This window comes from Lagopus leucura, unplaced genomic scaffold, assembly GCF_019238085.1.
Source record: "Lagopus leucura isolate 7727_CA_CO unplaced genomic scaffold, USGS_WTPT01 Super-Scaffold_100017, whole genome shotgun sequence".
Lineage (NCBI taxonomy): Eukaryota > Metazoa > Chordata > Aves > Galliformes > Phasianidae > Lagopus > Lagopus leucura.
In genome coordinates this window covers 8,932,050-8,953,014 of record NW_024962271.1, presented here as the reverse complement: position 1 = coordinate 8,953,014, position 20,965 = coordinate 8,932,050, and the positions used below count along the sequence as shown (strand labels likewise).

Genomic DNA, 20,965 nt, shown 5'->3' with positions numbered 1-20,965 from the left:
ACTCACTGATGGGTGAGAGACTGATTTCTCCCTTTACTGTCTGTACTTCATTTGAAGTAATGAACTATGTAAGTTTCCTAAAGAATGAACAAAACTGGTGTGCTTTTATCTTGATTGTGCCTTGCCAGTGCTTTTATTTTGCTCCCCGCTCTCTGCAGGCCTGAGGGCTCCTCCTTAGGGCAGAGGTGGGGCAGGGATGAGGACAGTAGGTACGTTAGGATGGGAGGTGTCACTGTGATAAATTGATCTGTAGGCCATGTTTAATGCCACCAAGTGTATTAGGCACTAGTAAACTGGCCAAATTTGACCTAAGTGGAGCTGTCTTAATTTGTTTTCATGCAGCTTGCTGCCTGTACCTTTAAAATCTCCTTTACATAGTCAGTGTCAAATGTGTTAGAATAATATTAGCACAGGTAAGTAAAATATCTTTTTATAAGGCTTTAAATCATTTCTGCTGCAGTTTAATATGTAAAGCTACAGATTTTCCCAATTTGTTCATAAGGTTATGTATCACAGACCTTAAATCATTTAAGGTTTTAAACCTGAGGGGTTCACTCACAGTCATGAACTGGAAAGCAGATTGCGAGAGACATTGACATGCTGATCAATGACATGAAGCCTCCAAACAAATCAGTACAGGACTTTAGGAGATGAAGCCTTACTGTGTTCTGTCTGTCATCAGAATTTATAAAGCATCTTAGTGAAAGCCCCTTGAGAATCATTCTTAGAATTTTGCAAGTCATGAGCGTGTATGCAAAATCTGAATTTTTTAAAACACAAGTAGCCTTGTAATAGCATAGCAAAAATGTAGTTTACGACGTTGGTGTAGGAGTACTAAGAACCTGTTTAGTGAGATAACATCTTTTCCAAACCCAACAGCTTATTATCTTCTTTGTTTCTATTTCTTGGCTTTCTTACTTTGACTGAGCTGCAAGTAAACACTAAAAAGGTGTATCTGAAGGTTTAAAGATGTCAACAACAGCAGAAATTCCAGACAAACAAGCTGTCACTGTTTTTAGACACTGTGCAATTGAAAGATGTTGGATGGGACCTGTGTTTATATATAGCAGCCCAGGAATTTGCTTGTTCTATGTCCAAATATTGTAACCAAAATTCACTTATTTGAATCCTAAAAGGATATGGACATGTATAAATGGGACCCTAATCCTGTATAGATAGGATTTTGCATTTGGGAAAAGGAAATCTGATGACAGGGTGCCTTCTTAACCATTTCATCCAGCCAGTGCCTTGGGCTTGGCTTGGCTGCCCTCTGCCTTCTGTTGTAGCTGGAAGCCCCCTGATAAGCAGGGTGCCCAGCAGTTGGGGTTTGCACTTGCTCAGCGGCCAGTGAGGTCAGTGCTGCTGGATGTGTAATGGAAAGCTGGCCTTTGCTTTTCAGGACTTATAATTCAACTGCAAAACTAGAAACAATTGGTTTGTAAGAGAAAACCAGGCATGAGGAGAGAGCAAAAAAGAAATGTGTTCCTATGCATGAGAAACAGTGGTGATGGCAAACCAGATGTCTGTTGAATTTTTGGCAGTTAAGTGTGGAAATGTGAGTTATAAAGGAGGGGCTTGAAGCCTTTACTGGGGTAATTCTCCTATGCGAGTTACGTGGCAGAATTATCACTTGGAAAACATTTCAAAGAGTGTAATAAAGGCTGGTTCAGTCTGCAAGTGAGGGGAAAGGAGAGGGAATCAGGCAACATCATGGCAGACCATTGAGGTGGAAATAAAGAGCGTGGGCTTGGTGTAGTGGGAAAGCCAAGGAGTGAGAAGAGGTGGTGGCGTGGACAAAGTAGGATATTTTGGATGTGTTTTGCTTTAAATGTAGCCTGGACAAAGATGCATGGAAGTGTTTTCTCAGTGTTGCACTAGTGCACGATTGCTTAGCAGGGAACTCCAAATTTGCAGAACTATTTAATACTGCTTTAGTCCTCGACAGGAGCCCTCAGAGTCGTTGTTTGTCCTTCAAGTCAACAAATGGCATTGCCTAACAGTGTGATGCTGTCAGTGCAGCCTGAGCCGAACCAGTCACAATAAATGGCCAAGCTCTTAATCGCTTCCCGCAGCTGGTGAAAATGCAGATGTGTGCACTGAGGACTGCAGGCAGCAATGGGGGGCTCGGCCGTGGGGCCAGCACCTCCCCAGTAGCTGTGTGCAGGAGGTGAAGCCCAGTGGCTGCGCTGCTGGAACTCCAGCCTCGGAGCCAGGGACAGCTGTATGGAATAGTTTGGTTGATGTAGATGTACAAAGTGTATTCTTTGGAAATGACCTTTAATTTCATTTGTTAGACACACATAGGAACAAACATAGTTAGAATTCTCAGTCATAAATTCTTCAGATTATAGCTTCAGTCCAGTGAACTTTATTTTGCTCTAAGAACGCCCTTTGTTTTTGTTTCTTTTTTGCTTACTAATGTAATGGCTCTAAATTCACTGCTGGCAAATATCTTGGAAGTATTCTGGCTTGGCTTTTACTGCTGGCTCTTATCTCTTTTAAGTGGGGTTTATTAGATGAGATCATCTACAAAGGACTTATTTCTGTTATAAAATGGAATTAAAAAAAAAAGTAAAAATACAGTTAGTAGCTGTTCTCTTTTTACTCCCTTCGAAAGATTAGAATATCAATGTCAAAGAGAATAACTGGGTTTCTGGAGTATGCTATGCAACTTTTGTTTTATCCTGTTTTGTCCTCTTTTGCTGCACTGTCTAGGGGAAAGGATCAGAAGAATTTCATTCTGTTCCTCAGTATTATCTTGAGGAGAGGTTTTCCCTCTCAAAACAATCCAGAACTGAAAGAACTTTTCAGTTCCCAAAATGAAATGGCCACCAAACAAGTACATTATGAAGGCTTAAAAAATAAAAGGTGTTAATCCCATTAATATTCTGATTCTCAATACTCTCTGCTGCTCTGTAGATTGTCAGCTTGAGGTGGCATTGTAATATTTTAGCATAAATGTCTGAATCAAACATCGAGTTTTGACATAGTAAATTTCTAACAGGTTTTATTTTTACAGTTACGACCTTCAGTACCTTTCCTGTGTCTTTTAAGGATTTCCTCAGCCAGGGAACACATTCGTTGTTTTAAGAGTAACTGGTAAGAAAACTTATTTGTTATCGTAACATTTTCTTTACTTATGCATCTGAATTTTTAGTTTTTTTTCTCCTGTAGTAAGAAGTACATTAAAATGAGGTACCTAAATTAGGTTTTAAAATCTTTTCCCACGTAGTTTTGTTTTTTTCTTTACATCTTCAAAAATACTATGTTTCTGTCTTTAGGAACACTCCTTATAGCAGTTCGTTTGGGTGTCATTAGCTACAAATAGATTTTTGAAGAAAAAATCTGCTTGGTAAAATCATGAGCATTCATCTTATACAGTTGATATCTAATAATTGTATTAGGGATGAATCATCATTTATTACTTTATCATCAGACTGATGATTTAAATAAAAACATCCATGACACTCGTGATTAAATTCATTTTATCACTTTTTCATGTTTTTTTTCCAGAAGTTCAATAGAATATCTCATGCATATTATTAAGAACCATCTTCTGTTGTATATTAGCATGAGAAGAACACCCATGAAAATCAGTGGGTGGAGGGGTGTACTACATTACATATATGATTTTCCTCTGAGCAATAGAAGAGGAGCTCCTGTAAAGCCTGAGAAACCAGATTGGTGTGGAAATCAGTGTGAAATCAGAATTGGGTTATTTGGCCCCGAGTTTGAAAGAAAAGCCTACCTTCCTAGGAAATAACCAGTAATTAATTCTGCATTCCACATGCGTTAATTGATTCTTAAATCAAAATTTCTGGTAGCTTCTGCTTCTAAATCAAATTCTTATGTTATTTCTTTATTACAACTGTTGTACTGGATTGTCCACTCATTTTTATATCATGTGAATCAGTGGAAACTGATTCAGAGGAATGGTGCTGATTTATAGTGTATGTAAGTGAGAGGATATTCAGGCGTACTAAAGCTCCAGTACTGCAAATGCATAAGCAGGTATTGAATTACTAATGCTAATGGAATTACTCACGTGAGTAAAGTTAAGCGTGGATGTAAGTGTTTTCAGGATTGATGTCTGTACTTAGGAATTTACATCATTTAAGAATACAGCTCACGATTTTTAAAACTTACTAATTGAATGTGAGCTACTGGATCTTTTTCTAGACAACTGACTCAACCGGAATTACAGTGACTGATTCTAGAACAATTCCATCTGCTTCAGATAAGATATGTGGATTTTTAAATCTGCAGATAAGAATTCAGTCTGACCAATTCACTTCACTGATCCCTGCTAATATGCGGAAATACTTGAAAGAGTAAAGGAGAAGCACGGAACTGGACAATCAGTAATACAAATGTTTTCAATCAAATAGTTAAATAGCTCAGCAAAGATGTGGTTCATTTTGCAACAGTGTTTGGAATCCAAATAAAACCATCTGAGAGATGTCCTGTTTGTTGTGATGTTAGTGCAGAAAACAAAACTGTGGGTCTCAAATTTCAGGGAGGTGTCATAAAGCCATTACAGTTTTTAAAGAAATAAAATAAACACCACAAAACCCAAAGACAGGATTCCAAACCCGCAAGCCTAAAATGCACACGCAGAAGCTCATAATTTATTGTGATTAACAAAGCTTACCTTTCTCTTGACCATACCCCATAGAGGTCATCATGTAAACTATTTAAATGATAGCAATATTATGCACCACAAAATTAATTTTATATTGTATACAGTTTTTATTGTGACTTTATCTTGTTTCAAAAGTGCTTACTTTCTGATTTTGTGGATATTACTGACTGGATTACTTTTATTTTGGTTTTTACACAACAGTTATATTAGAAATTTGCTGTTTTATTCTTACCTTCTTAGTAAAAATCCTTTTATCACACAATGGGTAATTTATATCCATTACCAGCCCTTTCAATCCTTTTCAGTGGTGCTGTCAGTGCCTTTGGCACAGTAATGATTAATGTGATCTAATAATAGTGTGCCATTATATTACCTTAGTAAAACATGTACCAACATCCTATTCAGATCTACCAAATTCATAGCTTCCTATAATATTTTTGTTGAAAGACAGGATTACTATTTTTCAAAGCTGTTTTTTTTTTTTTTTTTGCCTTTAACATATTTAATGAAATTCACAATTCTTTGCCATGGTAATCTTTGTGCATGTGTTTGGGCTTGATGGGTGAATTTTATATCATTCTGCATTATTATGATTTGTTAGGCAAATTGTTTGACACGTAAAAAGAGATGTGCATTACATTGTTTTGTTAAGGGTGTATTTTAAGCATTCAGTACCTTCTGATTATTCTCCTATATTTATCATAGGGGATGTATTTAAATTTCAGTACACAAGAATAAGCATTTGGGCTAAAATATGTTTTTCTGTATTCTAACTCAGATAGTGCCACATCCTTCAGGAGGCAAGGTCGATGCTGCTCTGCCCAGCAGTGCCACTTTCTGTTACAGTGCCTTTGCTGTGGTGCTCTCTGTTCAGCGTTTCCTTAATTTGGTGCCAACAGAAGCATGCAGAATGGTGCCCAACTGTGAGTTGGAAACTGGGATCGCGCAGTGCAATGTCTGTTGTTTTCTATCCAAGATACGTGTGTTCAAAAACTGAATTCAAGTACACGTACCATGTACTTGAGGTTCGAGCAGATATAGCATTGCTTGACCCCAAACTCCAGTGGTCAGTAGAACCAGTTCTGCCAGGACAGGCACAGCTATCCAGAGGGTGCATTTTTTGCACCGTAAAATGGAGTGTTGTTGGGGCTGTGTATGTGTGATGGCTTTCAGGTCATTCCACTTCCATACCCGATGCAGTGTGAGTTTGCTGCTGCTGCTCTTGCACAGATTCCTCAGTGCCCTGCAAGACAAGGGACTTGAGCCACGAATAGCAGGTTCGTTTATTTGATACTGCTCCTGATCAACGTGGCTGGGGAGTTTGGATAACACTGCATCCTTGCAAAGCATCTTAAATCTTTATCACCTAACGATGTCATTACTGTAGTCAGGGAGCCACGTACTTAGCACAGCCTTGGTAAAATCAAAATGAAATGGCATGTCCGCATCTTAACTCTACTCGTGATGTTCTGTTAAATACATACTCTTACAGTTCCATCGTATCACAATAAATAATGAATGAGAAAAATATTTTAATCTTGTCAATATCAGCAATGTCTAAAAACAAGGAAAGTGTGCGTATGCATTTATGTGGATTCCTTATTTGATTTAGGCTAAGCAATTCAGCTGTAACATGATTTGAAATATGCAATCAATGTAAACGAAGAAAAATATTTTGAATGCAGTGTATAAACCATGTGGTTCCTTAGACATATTTTTAGGAAAAGAAAAAAAGATGATGATTGTCATGCCATATAACAATAATGCTGCTGGAAATATATGCAGCAGCTTTATTTTCTGTCACGGTGAAGACAATCTTAAGCCTTGGTCATTTAAATCAAAGATGTTCTCATCTCTTCTGTGTAGCTGATTCTTCATGACATAACAAGAAATGAGGGGGATAAGGGGTAATAAGGCCTGAAATCTTGGCTTAACATTGTATTCAAAATGTATAAAGCAAGTTCAAAAAGATACTTCCCTAGTTTTAGTAGTAAATATTTATTAAACAGAAAAACCTTTCATGAAGTACTCTCCAAAATGACTTTACTAATGGAGCTATAATTTGTTAAAGATCTAGAAGGGCTGTACAGTCTTGAATTGAGATGCCTTTGGCTGTCCAATAAGTCACTGGACTGTCTGTTGGGCAGATTGCCTTATATCCTACTGATTTGTTACTCCTGGATCCTGCAGGTGTACTAACTAGAGAGCCAAGCTGGACAGCACACAGATAGTTTTTTTTTTTTTTTTTAAACTAAGAATAGAATGGTCAGTCTCCTCCATTTCTTTACATGCAATCTCAAATAGGTGTTAGTTGAGTGCAGAACAGACTTTTCCGTGGTATGAAGCATTTCAGAGCTATTCCTCTGTTGTTCCTTTCAATGGGAGACTGTACAGAGTGCACGATGTACTGGCTTCCATGGGGGAATTTTGTGCCTGTTTCTTTACTAAAGTAGCATTAGAAGTCAGTGAACTGGCCAGTGAAGGATTATTTCATGTGCACATCTTTCCATCTTTGTTCTGCTGGGATGGAGGCTCTTATGTGTTGTCTCTGGGAGAATGACTGGCTAGGAAGAGGGAGAAGATGGTCCTGGTGCAGCTGCATGAGCTGTTAAACAGGATGATTACAATTCCCTGTCCTTGCTTTGGTTCCTGTCTGTATTGCTGTTTTGTGATCTTTAACACACTTGGGTAGACTAGTGTGGCTCTGACAGGAAGGCCTTTCAGAAAGCAGAAAAATATAATTATTCCTAATTTTGGCAGATAGAAAAGCTCAGGAGGAAAGTATCTTATTTATTTATTTATTTAAAGTCTAACTATGTCTCCTTTGAGGCCATCAGATCAATGAGTAGCAGCGGTGACTGATAATTCTTGGGTTCTATCACTAGCCACTGAATTACTCTGTGACTTTAGTAATGAAACATAAATGTTCTTTTGGTTCCCCAGTGGGCATAATACCATTTACCTGTCTCAAGAATGCTTTGTAATTTAATTAACACTTAGAGTGCTCTTTGAGATCCTTAGCTAAAAGCAGGAAAAATGAGTCGGTTGTTACAGAAATCCCAATTTATCCCCATTTAAAAAAAAAAAAAATTACACTTTTCCTTGAATTTTTCATACCACAGATAATGCTTGATAGGGGTTTGGGGCTTTGTTCTTACGGGTCCTTGGAGTCACTTATTGTTAGTGATTTGCATAGGCGCAGTATCGGTATTGCGATTCGTTCAATGGCTCATCAACTACCAGTCTTGAGGGGGGATCTTGAGTTGTGCTAGGAAAGTTCTGCATTATTCTTTATCAGATATTTCTTATTGTTTTAGGGGGAATATTTCCTAATTTTCAGTTGTGTGCTGCACATAATAGCTTCCTTTTAGCTTTGTCAAGTATGCTGGTATCTTGCTGATAAATTACACAGGACTGTACTGTTGTAACTACAGCTATTCAACAGTCAGATAATTGCCACGTCCTGTTGTGGCCGGATGACTGACCACTGACCAAACCAAGTATTTCCCTTGAATAGACAATCCCTGTCTTTAAGTATGCACCAATCTACCTTCGGACTGATTCAAATATTTCTTTGTGCATACACTTCTGTTTGAATACACGCATTTGTAAGCCAGTAGTTAAGAGGGTAGTTCAGAGGGAGACTTGATTTTTTTTTTTTTTTTTTTTTTATTCTCCTCTGACCTCCAGTGAGGACTTTATTAAGAGAAGGAGGAACACCTGCAGCAAGCAAGCTGCAACTTCAATTCATCCACGTTTTCAGTCTTGTTTTGCAAACAGCCAGGCATCTCTCTCTAGAATCATAAACCCCACCTCTTTGCTCCCAGGTACCTAATTCACTCTCATATTTTTCCTTAGTAGTCTAGGCATTCATCTGGGGTTAGCTGCCTACCACTCAACTTTCTTTTCAACGCTACGGAAATATAGCATGTTTACCTGGATACAGCTAGGCTCAATTTAAGCTTCTCTGGAAAAACATACATGTTCACACCTCTCCCCCCTTTTTAATCTACTTTCTGCCACTAAAATGAGTTTAAACAGTCTTTCAGATAAGCAAATAATCTTAACAAGCATCTTATAGCCAGAAAAAATGTTGCACACCTGTTTGTACACAGCCTTGATGAAACATCTCAAAGTTATGCTAAGCAAGTCTGCCATTCCCTTCTGGTATTAAATATGCCATTATCTTGAAGTTTTAAGTTGTGCTATTTGTGTAATAGCACATAATAATACCTACAAGGGAGTTTGTATCTTATTCTTTTCTTCATCTCTTCCAGCAGTTGTTTCCAAGAGCCACTTTGGCCTTGCTTTGATAATTTAAATAGACAGTCAGCTGCATCTGTAAATGAAATGGAGGGCTGTCTGCCTTTCAGCTTTCTTGGAGATCGAGGAAGGCCAGTAAGGCTCAAGTGATCTGTCACTTATTTTCAAACAAGAGAATAAGAGTCTGAGAAAACAGACTCAATTAATAGAATTTCTTAACTTTTTTTTTTCTGACTCCACACCTGACTTGCTGTCCTCCTTTATTTGTACTATTTATTTTATACCCGATCTTACCGTGTAGTATTTGCAGGGAAGATGGCACAGGAGATGCTTGTGAAGTTCAAACTTCTGCTCAGCTGCAGGGACAGGTAGCAGTGACAGGAAAAAGTGTGAATGTGCAGCAGCGATATTGACATTTGTCCTGTACAAAGGTAGAACAGAGTAGTTCTGTCAGAAGGGCCCTACGAAGACAGAATTCAAACTGACCACGTCAGGATAGTTTGCTTTGAGAAGAGTTGAAAATGTGCAACTACTAACGCTCAGTAAAAAGTAATATGCTTATCCTCCTTTATCCCTCATGCTTCCTCCAGAATATTACATTTCCACTGAAAGTATGGCTGCATTAAGAACAGAGCCCATCTGAACTCTCTGAATTGTGATCTCAAGTGTTGCTTTGAATGGACACTGTCCTGTGCTAAGCGCTGGAGGAAAATTCTTGTGTTGCTTTTTTTCCTGTGGGTAACTGCGCGTTGCATAGTTGACCAAATATGCCAAGGCTATGGAAAAAGAGAAAATGGCAAGATGACTATTTCCCAAAAACAGTAAACACACATTGCAGCCTGGGTTCTTATTTGAGAATGCATGATTTTACTTTTTGAATAACTACTGTATTTTAACAATAGGCATCAAGTGGTTGCTATGTGATACACAACAGTGTTTTTCATGAACTTTTGGCTGCTGAATAAGCCCAGCAAATATGGGTTCTTACCCTTTTAGTTTTCTGGGTCAATTCATTTTGCACAAAGGAGAGAATGATAATTTGAGATGTAGGCAGAGAATGTTTTCTTCACATGGCAGGAAAGATGAAAGCTGTTTTTATTTGATTTCTTTTTTAAATTAAAAATTATAATTCTTTATGGAGTTTCAAATAATTATCTTATTACTAAAGGCATCCTGTAAGCTTGTTACAGAGTATCTCTGTAAAATAATTGTGCTCTTAGTCACTGTAAACTAAAAGTAGGGGGCAAGAGGGGGAAAAATTAAGAATATAAGCATATATACAGCATATATGTGTGTGGAAGAAAGTAGTGTTTTGATTACCCCAGAATTAAAGACCTAGGCAAAAGATTTTTGTCTGCTGTGTGGTGCTGGCCAATTACAGACCATATCATGGTGTTTTCTGAGCTGCTTTTTCCCTCTCTAAATGCTCAGCCCTTTTCTACTTGTAGACTGAGAGGACCACGTCTATCAGATTTAGTTGGCTTCCTGATGGGGCACCATACTGGGGCTGCTTTCATGATCTTATCTCCTGTTCTTCTGTTGTTGGAATCCCATTGAGAAGGGTTTCTGAGAACTTCAGCCTGTGCATATAGAACCTGTGTGAGAGCAAGGACTGGTACCCTGAGATGCCAGCAGAGACAGGTGAGGCAGCAGGAGAACAGTCTGATGCCAGCGGTTACACCACTGCTGCACGGGGTTATTGGCTGTTTATGTGGGAGGGGGAGAAAGCAGGGATGACTTGGGTGGGGGGGAGAGGGGGGAATTGAGAACAGGGACAAGAAAACCATGTGAGTTATTCACAGGGAGGGCGAGGTATTACTTATGACTGTACAAAGATATATGAGAATGTGTTTACGATTTTTTTCTTAATGCTAAGGATCTAATTTATTTTTAATTAGCTTCAGAAATAAACATACAGGGAAGTTTAGAAAGATTTTGGTGCAGGAAGGGAGGAGAATGGGTATTTGGTTGGGAGGCAAATGAAAGTGAGAAGAATGGTTTTGGGGGAAGGTTAATTGTGTTGAAAGATGAAGTTTGGGGTAGGGTGAGCAAAGAGCTCTAGGTTAAGGATTCAGGGCCTACAAAGGTAGGACAGTCAGAAGGCCATTGTGCTCTTCTGCTAGGCATTTCTCAGCTGAGACCAGTCCTGTTCTGCACTGGGTATACAGGAGTCCAAATTCAGGAAAATCATCTATATGGCAAATTCAGCAAAGCCATTTCTGCTCAGTTATTGAGTCAAAGATTTCAAGTCTTTATCAACCGGCAGAGCATGTGTTTTAGCTTTCTTAGAGCATTTTCTTACAGAGAAGAATCAAGGAAGTTTCAGTCTATTCCAGGTGATGGAGTCCAGACTATCTTCGTAAAACTGTTTCTTCCTCAGTGACCTTGTCGAGAGCTGCTGTTGCCTCTTTTGGTTAGGGTCGTTCCAAATCCATCTTTGAAGTACGTACCTTTTCTGTATCAAAAACTGCCCTACTTCCCCCACTTCACCTCCCCAAAAGCTAATCCCAAATTATGGTTACAGTGATTGCTTGCTCAAAGAGGAAAAAAAAATCTGTCATATATATTCATTTATTCTATCCTTTAGAAACTTCATTTGAAGCATTTATCTTTGGGATGATTTTCCTTCTCAATGTCATATCAGACACAAAGCTACTTCAGGGCTATTTCTTCTAGTTCACTGGACAGCTGTTCTGCCTGAAAAGAAAGAAAAGATCATGTATCAATCAAAGACTTCAGGAGAAACCATATGCTCTTTAATAGGAAAATAGGAAAGATAAGAAATAGGAAAATCCTGTCTCTGATTCTTGGTCTTCTGACTTCTGGTTTCTTGATTTGGAGAAAATTAAGGGTTTAATATTGATATATTTTGCAAAATATCTGTTGATTTATTCTATTTTCAGTGTTTCTTTTTTGTATCTTGATACCTGGAGGCAGTTATGAACTACTCTTCACTGGTGGCAGACTGTTTTCTACCTGTGTGACTAGATCAATCCTCATCTGAATGTCACTATAGGCAGAAATCAGTGCTACTTAGCAGAAGAAAGGCTCTTACCTTCACTTAGCTTTGCTGGTGCTGAACTTGTGATTTCCAGTGGAAAGGCACTAAGGATTTGAAGGAGATGCCCAAGCTGCAGCCTCTTTAACTAATACAGATGTCTGTATCTATTCACCATTCTGTTGTTTGGCAGCTTGGTTGCAATGAAATAACTAGCAAGTAGTAGCTTCCTTTTTTGTTAATTAATTTATTGCTAATCACTCATTTACTGTAGTCTGTGATGCTAATTTATTGAAGATTTGAAGTACATTAAAAATTCCTTTTTTTTTTAAAAAAAAAAAAGAGTACTTTTTTTGCTTTACTAAATGTGTAAACAGCAACACAATTGAAATTAGTGTGTATACTGTCATCTGGAAGTATGAGTTGAAACACAAGTAAATGGAGATGCTACACTTTTAGCAGGGATTACCTTCCAGAGTGGAAACTTCATGTCTGATAGAGAGTTTTCTGACTGCATTGGATATGAGAGGATGTTTAAGCAGTATGGAGCAGCATGGTGCAGGTAAACTGGAACCAAACTGAAGTCTGCATGGAGACACAGAAGCTCGGGGGAGCTTTAAAGCTAACTTAGACTTTTTTTTTGTGAACAAAACCAAACAAACAAACAAAAAATTCCCTTTTGTATCCACCTCTTGGTGCTCTGCAAAGATGTTGTTAGGAGTCCGTTGCATGTTTCTGCTTTGTTAGAATTTGATGGTGATTTTACATTCTGGCTAATGTCACGCAGGGCTCAGCAATGCACAGAGGTGATATATTTTGATGTAGATTCTTGCTGAAAGAAACCCTTCATTCTCAAAGGTGGCAGACATTGACTTGCATAAGGCTTTGCAAGGGCTGGCTTGACTGGATGTGGGACTGCAAGAGAACTTAAAGCACAATGCAGATAATGACACAGTGAAAAAGAGGCCATGAGAAGATGTGCCACCATAATTGCAGTAAATTCATGTATTCACACATCCCTGCGGTAGTCCCAATGCAAAATTTTCCAAGGAAAAGGGATGTATTGATTTTTAGCAGGTCTTGGATCATATCATTTTGGATCAAAAATATTGGACCATCAGCTTCCAATTATTATGACCAGGTGCAGAAGATTTAGAGGAAGTGACAAGAAACCTGTGCTCAGTCATTGCAGGATAAGCTCTCCTTAAGGCTGTTACAATTATAAGGAAGACACGTGGCTGCTGTGTACTACCTGATAGTTCCAAACCAAGGAAAAGAGTGGAGATCATTTAATTCTCTTTTGCTTTGAAATAAAGGAAGATCAGTTTTATTTAATCAATAGGCTTTAGGGTTTGATGTATGGATGAAAACTTAGAATCAGTGAAATAATATTTCTGGTTAAGTACTTCTCATCAGGAACTTGTTTGACCTGTGGGCTGCTTCATTTTTTAAACTCAGATGTCTCTATTACAGAGGTTGGGAAGATTGTTACAGTGCCAGCATGGGGAGCGTGTGCCTTGATATGGATGCATCTAGTAGGAAAGAAGATAAACCTTTCTCTTTGTACACAGACGCATACATGATTTATCAAACATATTGTATTACTCCGTCTTTACAGTAAAATGTACAGTGGATGTGAATTACTCTATCTGTGTAGGATTAGAAACTGATGTTCTGTCTTGTATTTGAGAAGAGGATTACTCCATAGATAACGTGCAGATAATGTGCTTTTAGTGAAGTGCTGCAGCTTAAGGACAGCAGAATCAACTTCCTTGAGGTAAAAGGAAAAGGAATTGGTATGGAACAATATGGTGTTGTTGACCACACTTAGGAATTTAGAGATGTAATGAAAGCGTATCGCTGTAAATTTCTTGACTAATCATTTTTTCAGTCATCGTAAAGTGATCATTTGATTACAAAAAAATAATGCATTGTAAATGCTGAGTACCTTGAAATTCATCAGTTTCATTGCTTGTGTGATTGGCAGCACTAAATGCCAGCAGCTCATTTAGGTAGGAAACATCTGTACATTATTATCTAGGGATTTTTTTCATCTGTTGATTTTAGAAATAAGGATTTTATGAGTCCTTGTGTACATAGTTGTGTATTACTTATGTACAGAAACGGTCAGCTATGAAAGATCAGTCCTAAAGCATCCCATGTATAGTTCTGTGATTAAGCTACCAAGTGAACAGTCTGTGAAGCAACACAGCATATACTGCATTTGATTTTAGGTGTGGCAGCAGCATCTCTGATTTCATAACAGTGGGAGTAACATGACAGTTCAAAAGCACAGTGTGAAGATTTGTTTTCTATACGCAGCAATGTAAATTCTTAAAATAACAATGTAACTTTTACATTTCTTACTGGATATCAGGATAATCCAATTTAGAACAATTTATTCTCAACGGGTAAAAATAGAAGATAGATACATCACGGTGGTGCATCTACAATACATTAATTTTTATGAGTGAGTTATGAAGATATGCAACTCAGGACCTAGGATAAACATCATCTGCCTTGATTAATCCGTTATGCTGTGGCACGTGTGTCACTTTTATTATCCTAAAAAAACAAACCCAAACAAATACTGCACAACCCCCAAAGCAAAAAAACAAAAACAAAAACAAAACACCAAAACTCAAGAACAGCAGCAAAATCTGTCCCTCTAATATACCAAATGCAGCATTATAGATGGATGTCTGTAGTTGTCTATGGTTTCTAAAGCAACACATACAGAACTACTGTGAACTTCTTTTCTCTTCTGGGTCGTCTTACAGCTGAGGTTCTCCTTTCTACACCCAGATTCCCAGAAAAATGCCATTTAGTTGTTGAAACTCTTAATTTCTGGATGAATGTTGGCAAAATGTCCACCTTTGACCCCACTGTAGCTGCAGCTTGGGAAGTTATTCTCTTTGGCTCTGAGCACGGGTGGGTGTCATATTTAACTTCAGAGTTTTATTTACAGATGGGGAAGAATATTACTCTTGTAATTATAAATATTTTGCATTTACAGTAAAGAATCTGCGAGAGCTTCCATCATCCATCGATAGAAGAATTAAACTTTGCTGCACTCCAGCTAGCTAGGTAAGTTGCATTAGCCTACAGAGCAGAGTAGCTGTGATGTAGGAAGGAGGGGTGGGCATTTCTTAAGGCCTGCTGCTGACAGACCCGTCAATGGCACATCTTGGAATAGATGCCAGGTCTCTCACTTCCCGTTCCTTGACTTATTCTCAACACAGTGCATCCATTTGATTACATAATAGGGGAATTACCTTCCTGAAATGTGGTGTTTAATCTCATATTCATGTGCTGGAAGTGGGTGCAGATACAATTAGTTGCAACTTGCCTACTAAACTATATCGGAATTTCCTTATGTAAAACGTCTGAAGTTTCTATGAATGCGTGCTTTGTGTGCCCAAGAGCAACTGATCTTTAAGATACCTATGTGAATACATTTCAATATGATTTTGCCATGTTAAGTTATCAGTCACAATCTGTCATTTCTGAAATCTGATACTAATAGAATTTAGTATTTGCTGTTTTACGTTGGAATAAGTATAGACATAAAACAATATAACACAAAACAATGAAAAAATCAAATCAGAGATAATTGTATATTGAAGACATTAAATTTAATATAAATTAGCACAACAAAAGAATGTTTTTCTGCTATCTCAGCATTAGAAAATTAGAAGAATCGTACTGTTTTTCTCCATATGTCTGTGTCACCAGGTTGTTATTTCTTTTGTTTAGTCATATAATAGGACGGGTTGAGACATATTATCCTCAACTTGTGTAACAGCCTACAAATACTGATTGCAGTTTGAGCTTGTTATGGAAAAGTATTGCCCTGTGGATTGAGAAAATGACCAACAGCGGACTATAATCTATGAAGCTGAGAGTAAAATTGCCAACTAGAGGTCATTTTTCAAACCAAGGGGCAATACTTTTCTACTATAAACTGAATATTACAGTCAGTATATGTTTTATTAAACCATTTCAGAAACTTGGGAGCAGTTTCATTTAAACTTCTTGCTTGACGTGGCTCAGAGAACAGGCCCAGGGCAGCTCACAAAAGAGGCCTGGCACAGTATTTATAATAAATATTCTGTATACTCAGTAATTATGAAGGCTTTAAGACCTTCATGGTGAATGGCCTTATCTTGCCACCATTCTGCATCCTTAGCAGCAATCGGAGTTGTTAAGATTTATGTATAAAAATCAGTGTAGGCTACTGTTTCTCACTGTAACGCTATGGCAAACTCAGAGTGGGCTACACAGGAAAGCCAATCATGGCTACTAATGTCTAAAAGATTAAAAGCAATTTTAAAAGCACTTTTTCCTTCTTCCATACCATTTCATTGTTTTTCGTTCATACTGAAGAATGACAATGATTTTTACCTTGTCTCTTATATGTGGTGATTGCCTTACGTTTTGGTCAATAAGAGGGTTTCCATTCCAGAACAATAGAAATAACAATAAGATGGATGGACAAAGCAAAGCCTTCATCCTCCTCCTTTAATACACCTTGCACATCCATAAAGAGTTCTGCCATCCCATGACTTGGGAACAGAGGTGCCTTCTGCAGCCATTGCGCTGAATGACTTGTACTGTTAGCAGGTTGTCAGCACAAAATCCTCGGTGGACTTCAGATTTCAGGAAGTCACCAAAAGTTGTAGCCTCTCTGCAAAACAGGACGCAGGGTTCAGAGAGAAATGACACCATAGGCAGAAAAGAGTTCGCTCTTTAGCATATTTAACCTTTTTCTTGAGTATCCCTAATGGGAAAGGCTTTATTTAGAGTTCCTCACGTGACTGTTCCCATGAGCCTGTTCTGCATCCTTTGGTGTCAACGTGTCTGTCTTGCAGGATTTCTGAATTTCTGGTTTTGGACAAAGTTGTCAGATTGCCCTTGCTTTGTGACATAAGCATGTCACAGTCCTATACTGCTGCAGTGCCAACAGTAAGCATACCAAAGTTATTGCATGCCTAAGTTGCAAGTTCAGTGGTTGCGATTATGCAAATAGTGCATTCACATAACCATAATTAGAAATTTCTATCTGCACTTGCCAGATTAATGCACAGTTACAGCTGTAGCATGGGCAAATGAAGTACAAAGATTTTTTTCTGTGCTTTAGTGTTAGTGTAAAAACCAGACCTTACATCCATATGTATGTATATATTACACAGACACATGCATAATTTTCTAATGGTCATAATTTTTAAAGTCTACATAAAACTTCACCACCTGAGGAAGGGTGATGGATTAGAATAATAAAAAATGGAACAGCAAAAGACCTGTTCTACATCTAGTCCATCTTCTGGATGTTTTAGGATTGTTCCCTACAGTGTATTTACTAGTACTAATTCCAGAGCAGTCCCAAGCAGTGAAGTTCCCACTGAAGTTTCACAGGTGTAATTCAAAGGATATTTTCCTGACACTTTTATTTTCAAGTCACCAGTTCACCATGTTATGTTGGTCGTAACTTTGAGGACTTTTCCAGTGTCTCTCTCCTCAATGCTTTCATACCTCCAAATATTTGTAAAATATTGCCATAAGTTACTGGGGTATTGACTGTGCCCTTTTCTCTCATCCTCCAGCTAATACTCTAGTACTGGGCTTTTTTTTTCCCTCCCCCCAAAAAAACTCTCTCACAGACCAAAATACTGGGCTAAGTGAAGGTGATGCTATTAAGTTACTGCTGCACATACTGTGTAATATACATAAACACTCTCCATACGATTATAGTCTGTGTTCAGTGCTAGGAGGATGTTGTTTAGAGGTCTGTCTGATTGTATCGGGCACTGTACAAACATATAATTAATCTCATTTTAAGAAATGCTCAGCTTCAAGTTGAGTGTAGAAATATAGGGTTATTAGTTTCTAGAATGTTTTTATTATGCACTTTCTAGTTTGATTGACAACTATTACTATTTTAAGATGACAGAACTAAAACTTATGCTGCTAGATAGCATCAAATGTACTGTATGCTAAGTAAACAGAAGCATGTGAGCAGGATAATATTTATTGTATGGTTATATAGCAACTCAGTAAGAGACTGGAGAGGAGTTATTCTCCAAGAAGGATATTTGATACTTTACGCTCTTTAGAAATACAAACATTTTAGAAATGCAAACATAGAACTGACCTTTGCACCCTCTTTCTTCAGAGAAGCATGGAGGTTGGTTGGCTGACCTGGCTGGATTCTTCTCTAGAGCTTCCTTCCATGCTTCATGTTCTTCCCTTCTTTGAGTTTCTGTGAAGAAGAGGAATAGGATGAAATCCCTCCAATATGAATTTTATAACTCTTCTACCTTCCTGTTAGGCTTGAGAGCAGAGCCTTGCAGCTCTGGCTGAAATGCGTGGTGAACACTTCAAAGGCAGTCGTTGTCCCAGAGCCTGGCCATTCAGGCAGATGGAGGACTGGAGGGGAGAGAGGCACAGTCAGGAGAAGTGTTGTGGGGTGCAGCAGGAGAAGGGTGGAGCCATGGCTGCCAAGTCAGGGGGCAGGTTTTCAGTTGGCACAAAAAAATCAATAATAATTTTAAGTGAATAAATACAAATTTTGTTTCCAGGACAAAAAGAATAGTTAGGATGAAGAATGTGTAAATTTTCTGTGTATTTCTAGTGAATATTTAATATAACGCAATTAGAGGCTGGCTAAGAATTATACGGCTTTTAAAAACCAACAAATAAATGGACTCCTGTTTTCATGATATGATTCACCCATCTAAAATTAATTCTGAAATTCAAGTTAAAAAGCAAGATCTGAAATGCTCAAAGCCTGTTTCAGAACGTTGTGCTTATGCTCAGTATGCATCACCTGGGCTCAGGGTGGGACACCAGAGGTGTGCATCCTGCATATGTATCAACCCATAGAAACAGGGCAATCGAAGTTAACATTGCATTAATTAAGAACTAGGAAGGCTTTTTTTTAATAACTGTTTTGCAACAAAATTTGTGGCTTAGTGTTGCAGAAGGTTTGTCAGACACAGAGTATATTACACAAAAGTACCTGGTTTACCTGATGTAAACACTTGTATCTGGAAGGAATACGGCTGTGTCAATCTGCTGTTCTGCTTGGGCTAATTAATCTTAATTTAGATTTAGCCTGACTATTCCAATGCAGTACCATGTGAACCTCTTTAGTAGAAGAAATTCAGACAAGCAACTCTTCAAATCATTCTCAATTCAGGGTTTTGTAAATACATGACCAAGAATAACTGCTTGTGTCCTTTGCACAGCATCAATGTAAGTAGCTGTAAAATCACAAAATAATATCATTAGAAAATCGTTTTTGGCACACTCGGATTAACTGGGTAAGAGAAGGAGGATCAGTGGGGTTGATATAGATCACTGTTATTTACTTGCTTGGGCAAATTAATTTTTCCAGTAATTAAGACAAAAAGTACCCCAAGTGTGGGGTGTTCTTTCCTTTCCCCTCAGCATGCCTTTATGTACAGTAAAATGAGTACCTGACTCATAATGGGGCTGCTAGGCAGTGCTTCTGAATAGTTGCAGTTTCAAACTGAAATTGCAATCTTTAAATACAAAAAGTATTAAGGAAAACTAAAAAATCAAGTAGAAATTATTATGAGCTTGTCTGGTCAGGTTCAGTGTTTATTCCTGAAGTATAATGCATCATGTTCTTCACTGTTGGAAAGTTCTCTTTCGGACTGTAACACCCTGTTCCCTCTTAAGTAGTTGACTGTTGCAGCATCCTTCGTATTTGCTTCAGCTTTTTGCTGTATGTGACAGTGGCTTTCTTACTGACTTGTGCTTGGCATCAGGCTGATGCCATTAAAAAAATGCCAGTCTTAAAAAATGCTCGTTTTCGAATCTTGATTGGTGAGTGTGCTGATGGTGCTCGTGGAAGTGCAACTTGCAAATAGCAGTTCTTGTCAATGACAGCGATGTGCCGCTGTGTCTTACGTACTTATGACTAAGTTGTTACCAATCCTGTTACCTGTTTCTAAGCCCTTCTCATCCATCTGTGATGCTCAAGTTCCTCTCTTTTGGTCAATAATCACATTTCAGAATGATGCATCTAATGACTGGACTCACTTTGAGGGCACGGTGCCATGTTATGATGGAATAAATCGTCACAGTGTCTTAGATCAGTGAGTCACTCAGCATGAGAAGAACAGAAACTTTGTGTGGTGGAAAACAAAATGGAGAGGAAGAGCTGTGCTATTGAGAAAGCAGCCCCATAAAGGCTACATGTGAAGAAATGTCATCTGCATCATTTTCAGTTGGGTTGAGAGTGGTTTTATGGGATTTGTGATCACATTACATGCTCCTTATGCCATTCAATTAATCTTTCTGGATTTTGCCTCCATGTTTCCCATGAAGTCCTCTAAAATATTCCGATAGACTGCCCAGTATACATTGCAATGCTTTATTCTCAGATTCGGGAAGAACTGTCTCAGATGTTCTCAAACGCACCTCACCTACAGTCTTGCATCACTGGGGTCATGGTTTAAATGCCAGTATTGTTTCCATTTGAGCATCTTTGTCTCCCAGAAGTTCAGTTCTGTTCACAAGTGCTTGCTCAGGAACGGCATTGATATTCGAAAGGAGCTACAAATGCCTCAGAGATCAGATGGAAAATGTGTATATAGTGTATCTATGCATTGCATGTGGCAGCTAGGCATAGTAATGGAGTAACACTTTAATGTGTACAGTATATTTATTATACAGTCAAGTGGAAAAAAGTGGATGTTTCTATTTATCAGTTCTTTTTTGTCTTGGGTGTTTCTATCTTTGACTGATACAAATATTTTGGAATCTAAACATATCTCCACAATACTGTTGTGTCTTTGTTCTGGATTTCTTTCATCTTAACTTATCAACACAGTATATGAGCCATTTTATCCTACAGTGTGATCATCATCCTAGTGTGTATTTGCTCATTAATGTCACGTTAAGATCTAAGGAAATATGAAAGAAGAAGTGAATATTTTTTTTTTGTACTAATTTATTTTATACTAATAATAATGAAATAGGAAACCTACAGTACTGTAGCTTTGAAACAATAATAATAATGAGTATACACGCTT

The 20,965-nt window shown here is 38.1% G+C and overlaps 1 protein-coding gene across 5 annotated transcripts in view; it reads left to right on the top strand.

Annotated features, from left to right (window-relative positions):
• Positions 1 to 20,965, top strand: part of ZNF536 (zinc finger protein 536) — a 323,660-nt gene that overhangs the window by 48,544 nt on the left and 254,151 nt on the right. For 3 of the 5 annotated variants that reach the window (XM_042876985.1, XM_042876986.1, XM_042876990.1), the window contains exons 2-3: positions 3,020 to 3,099; positions 14,920 to 14,990. The exons of 1 other annotated variant lie outside the window; for it this stretch is intronic. The gene's annotated coding sequence lies outside the window, so the exon portion shown is untranslated. Of the gene's footprint in view, positions 1 to 3,004; positions 3,100 to 14,919; positions 14,991 to 20,965 lie in introns of all 5 variants that reach the window. One more of the 5 variants, XM_042876987.1, reaches the window with a different exon arrangement.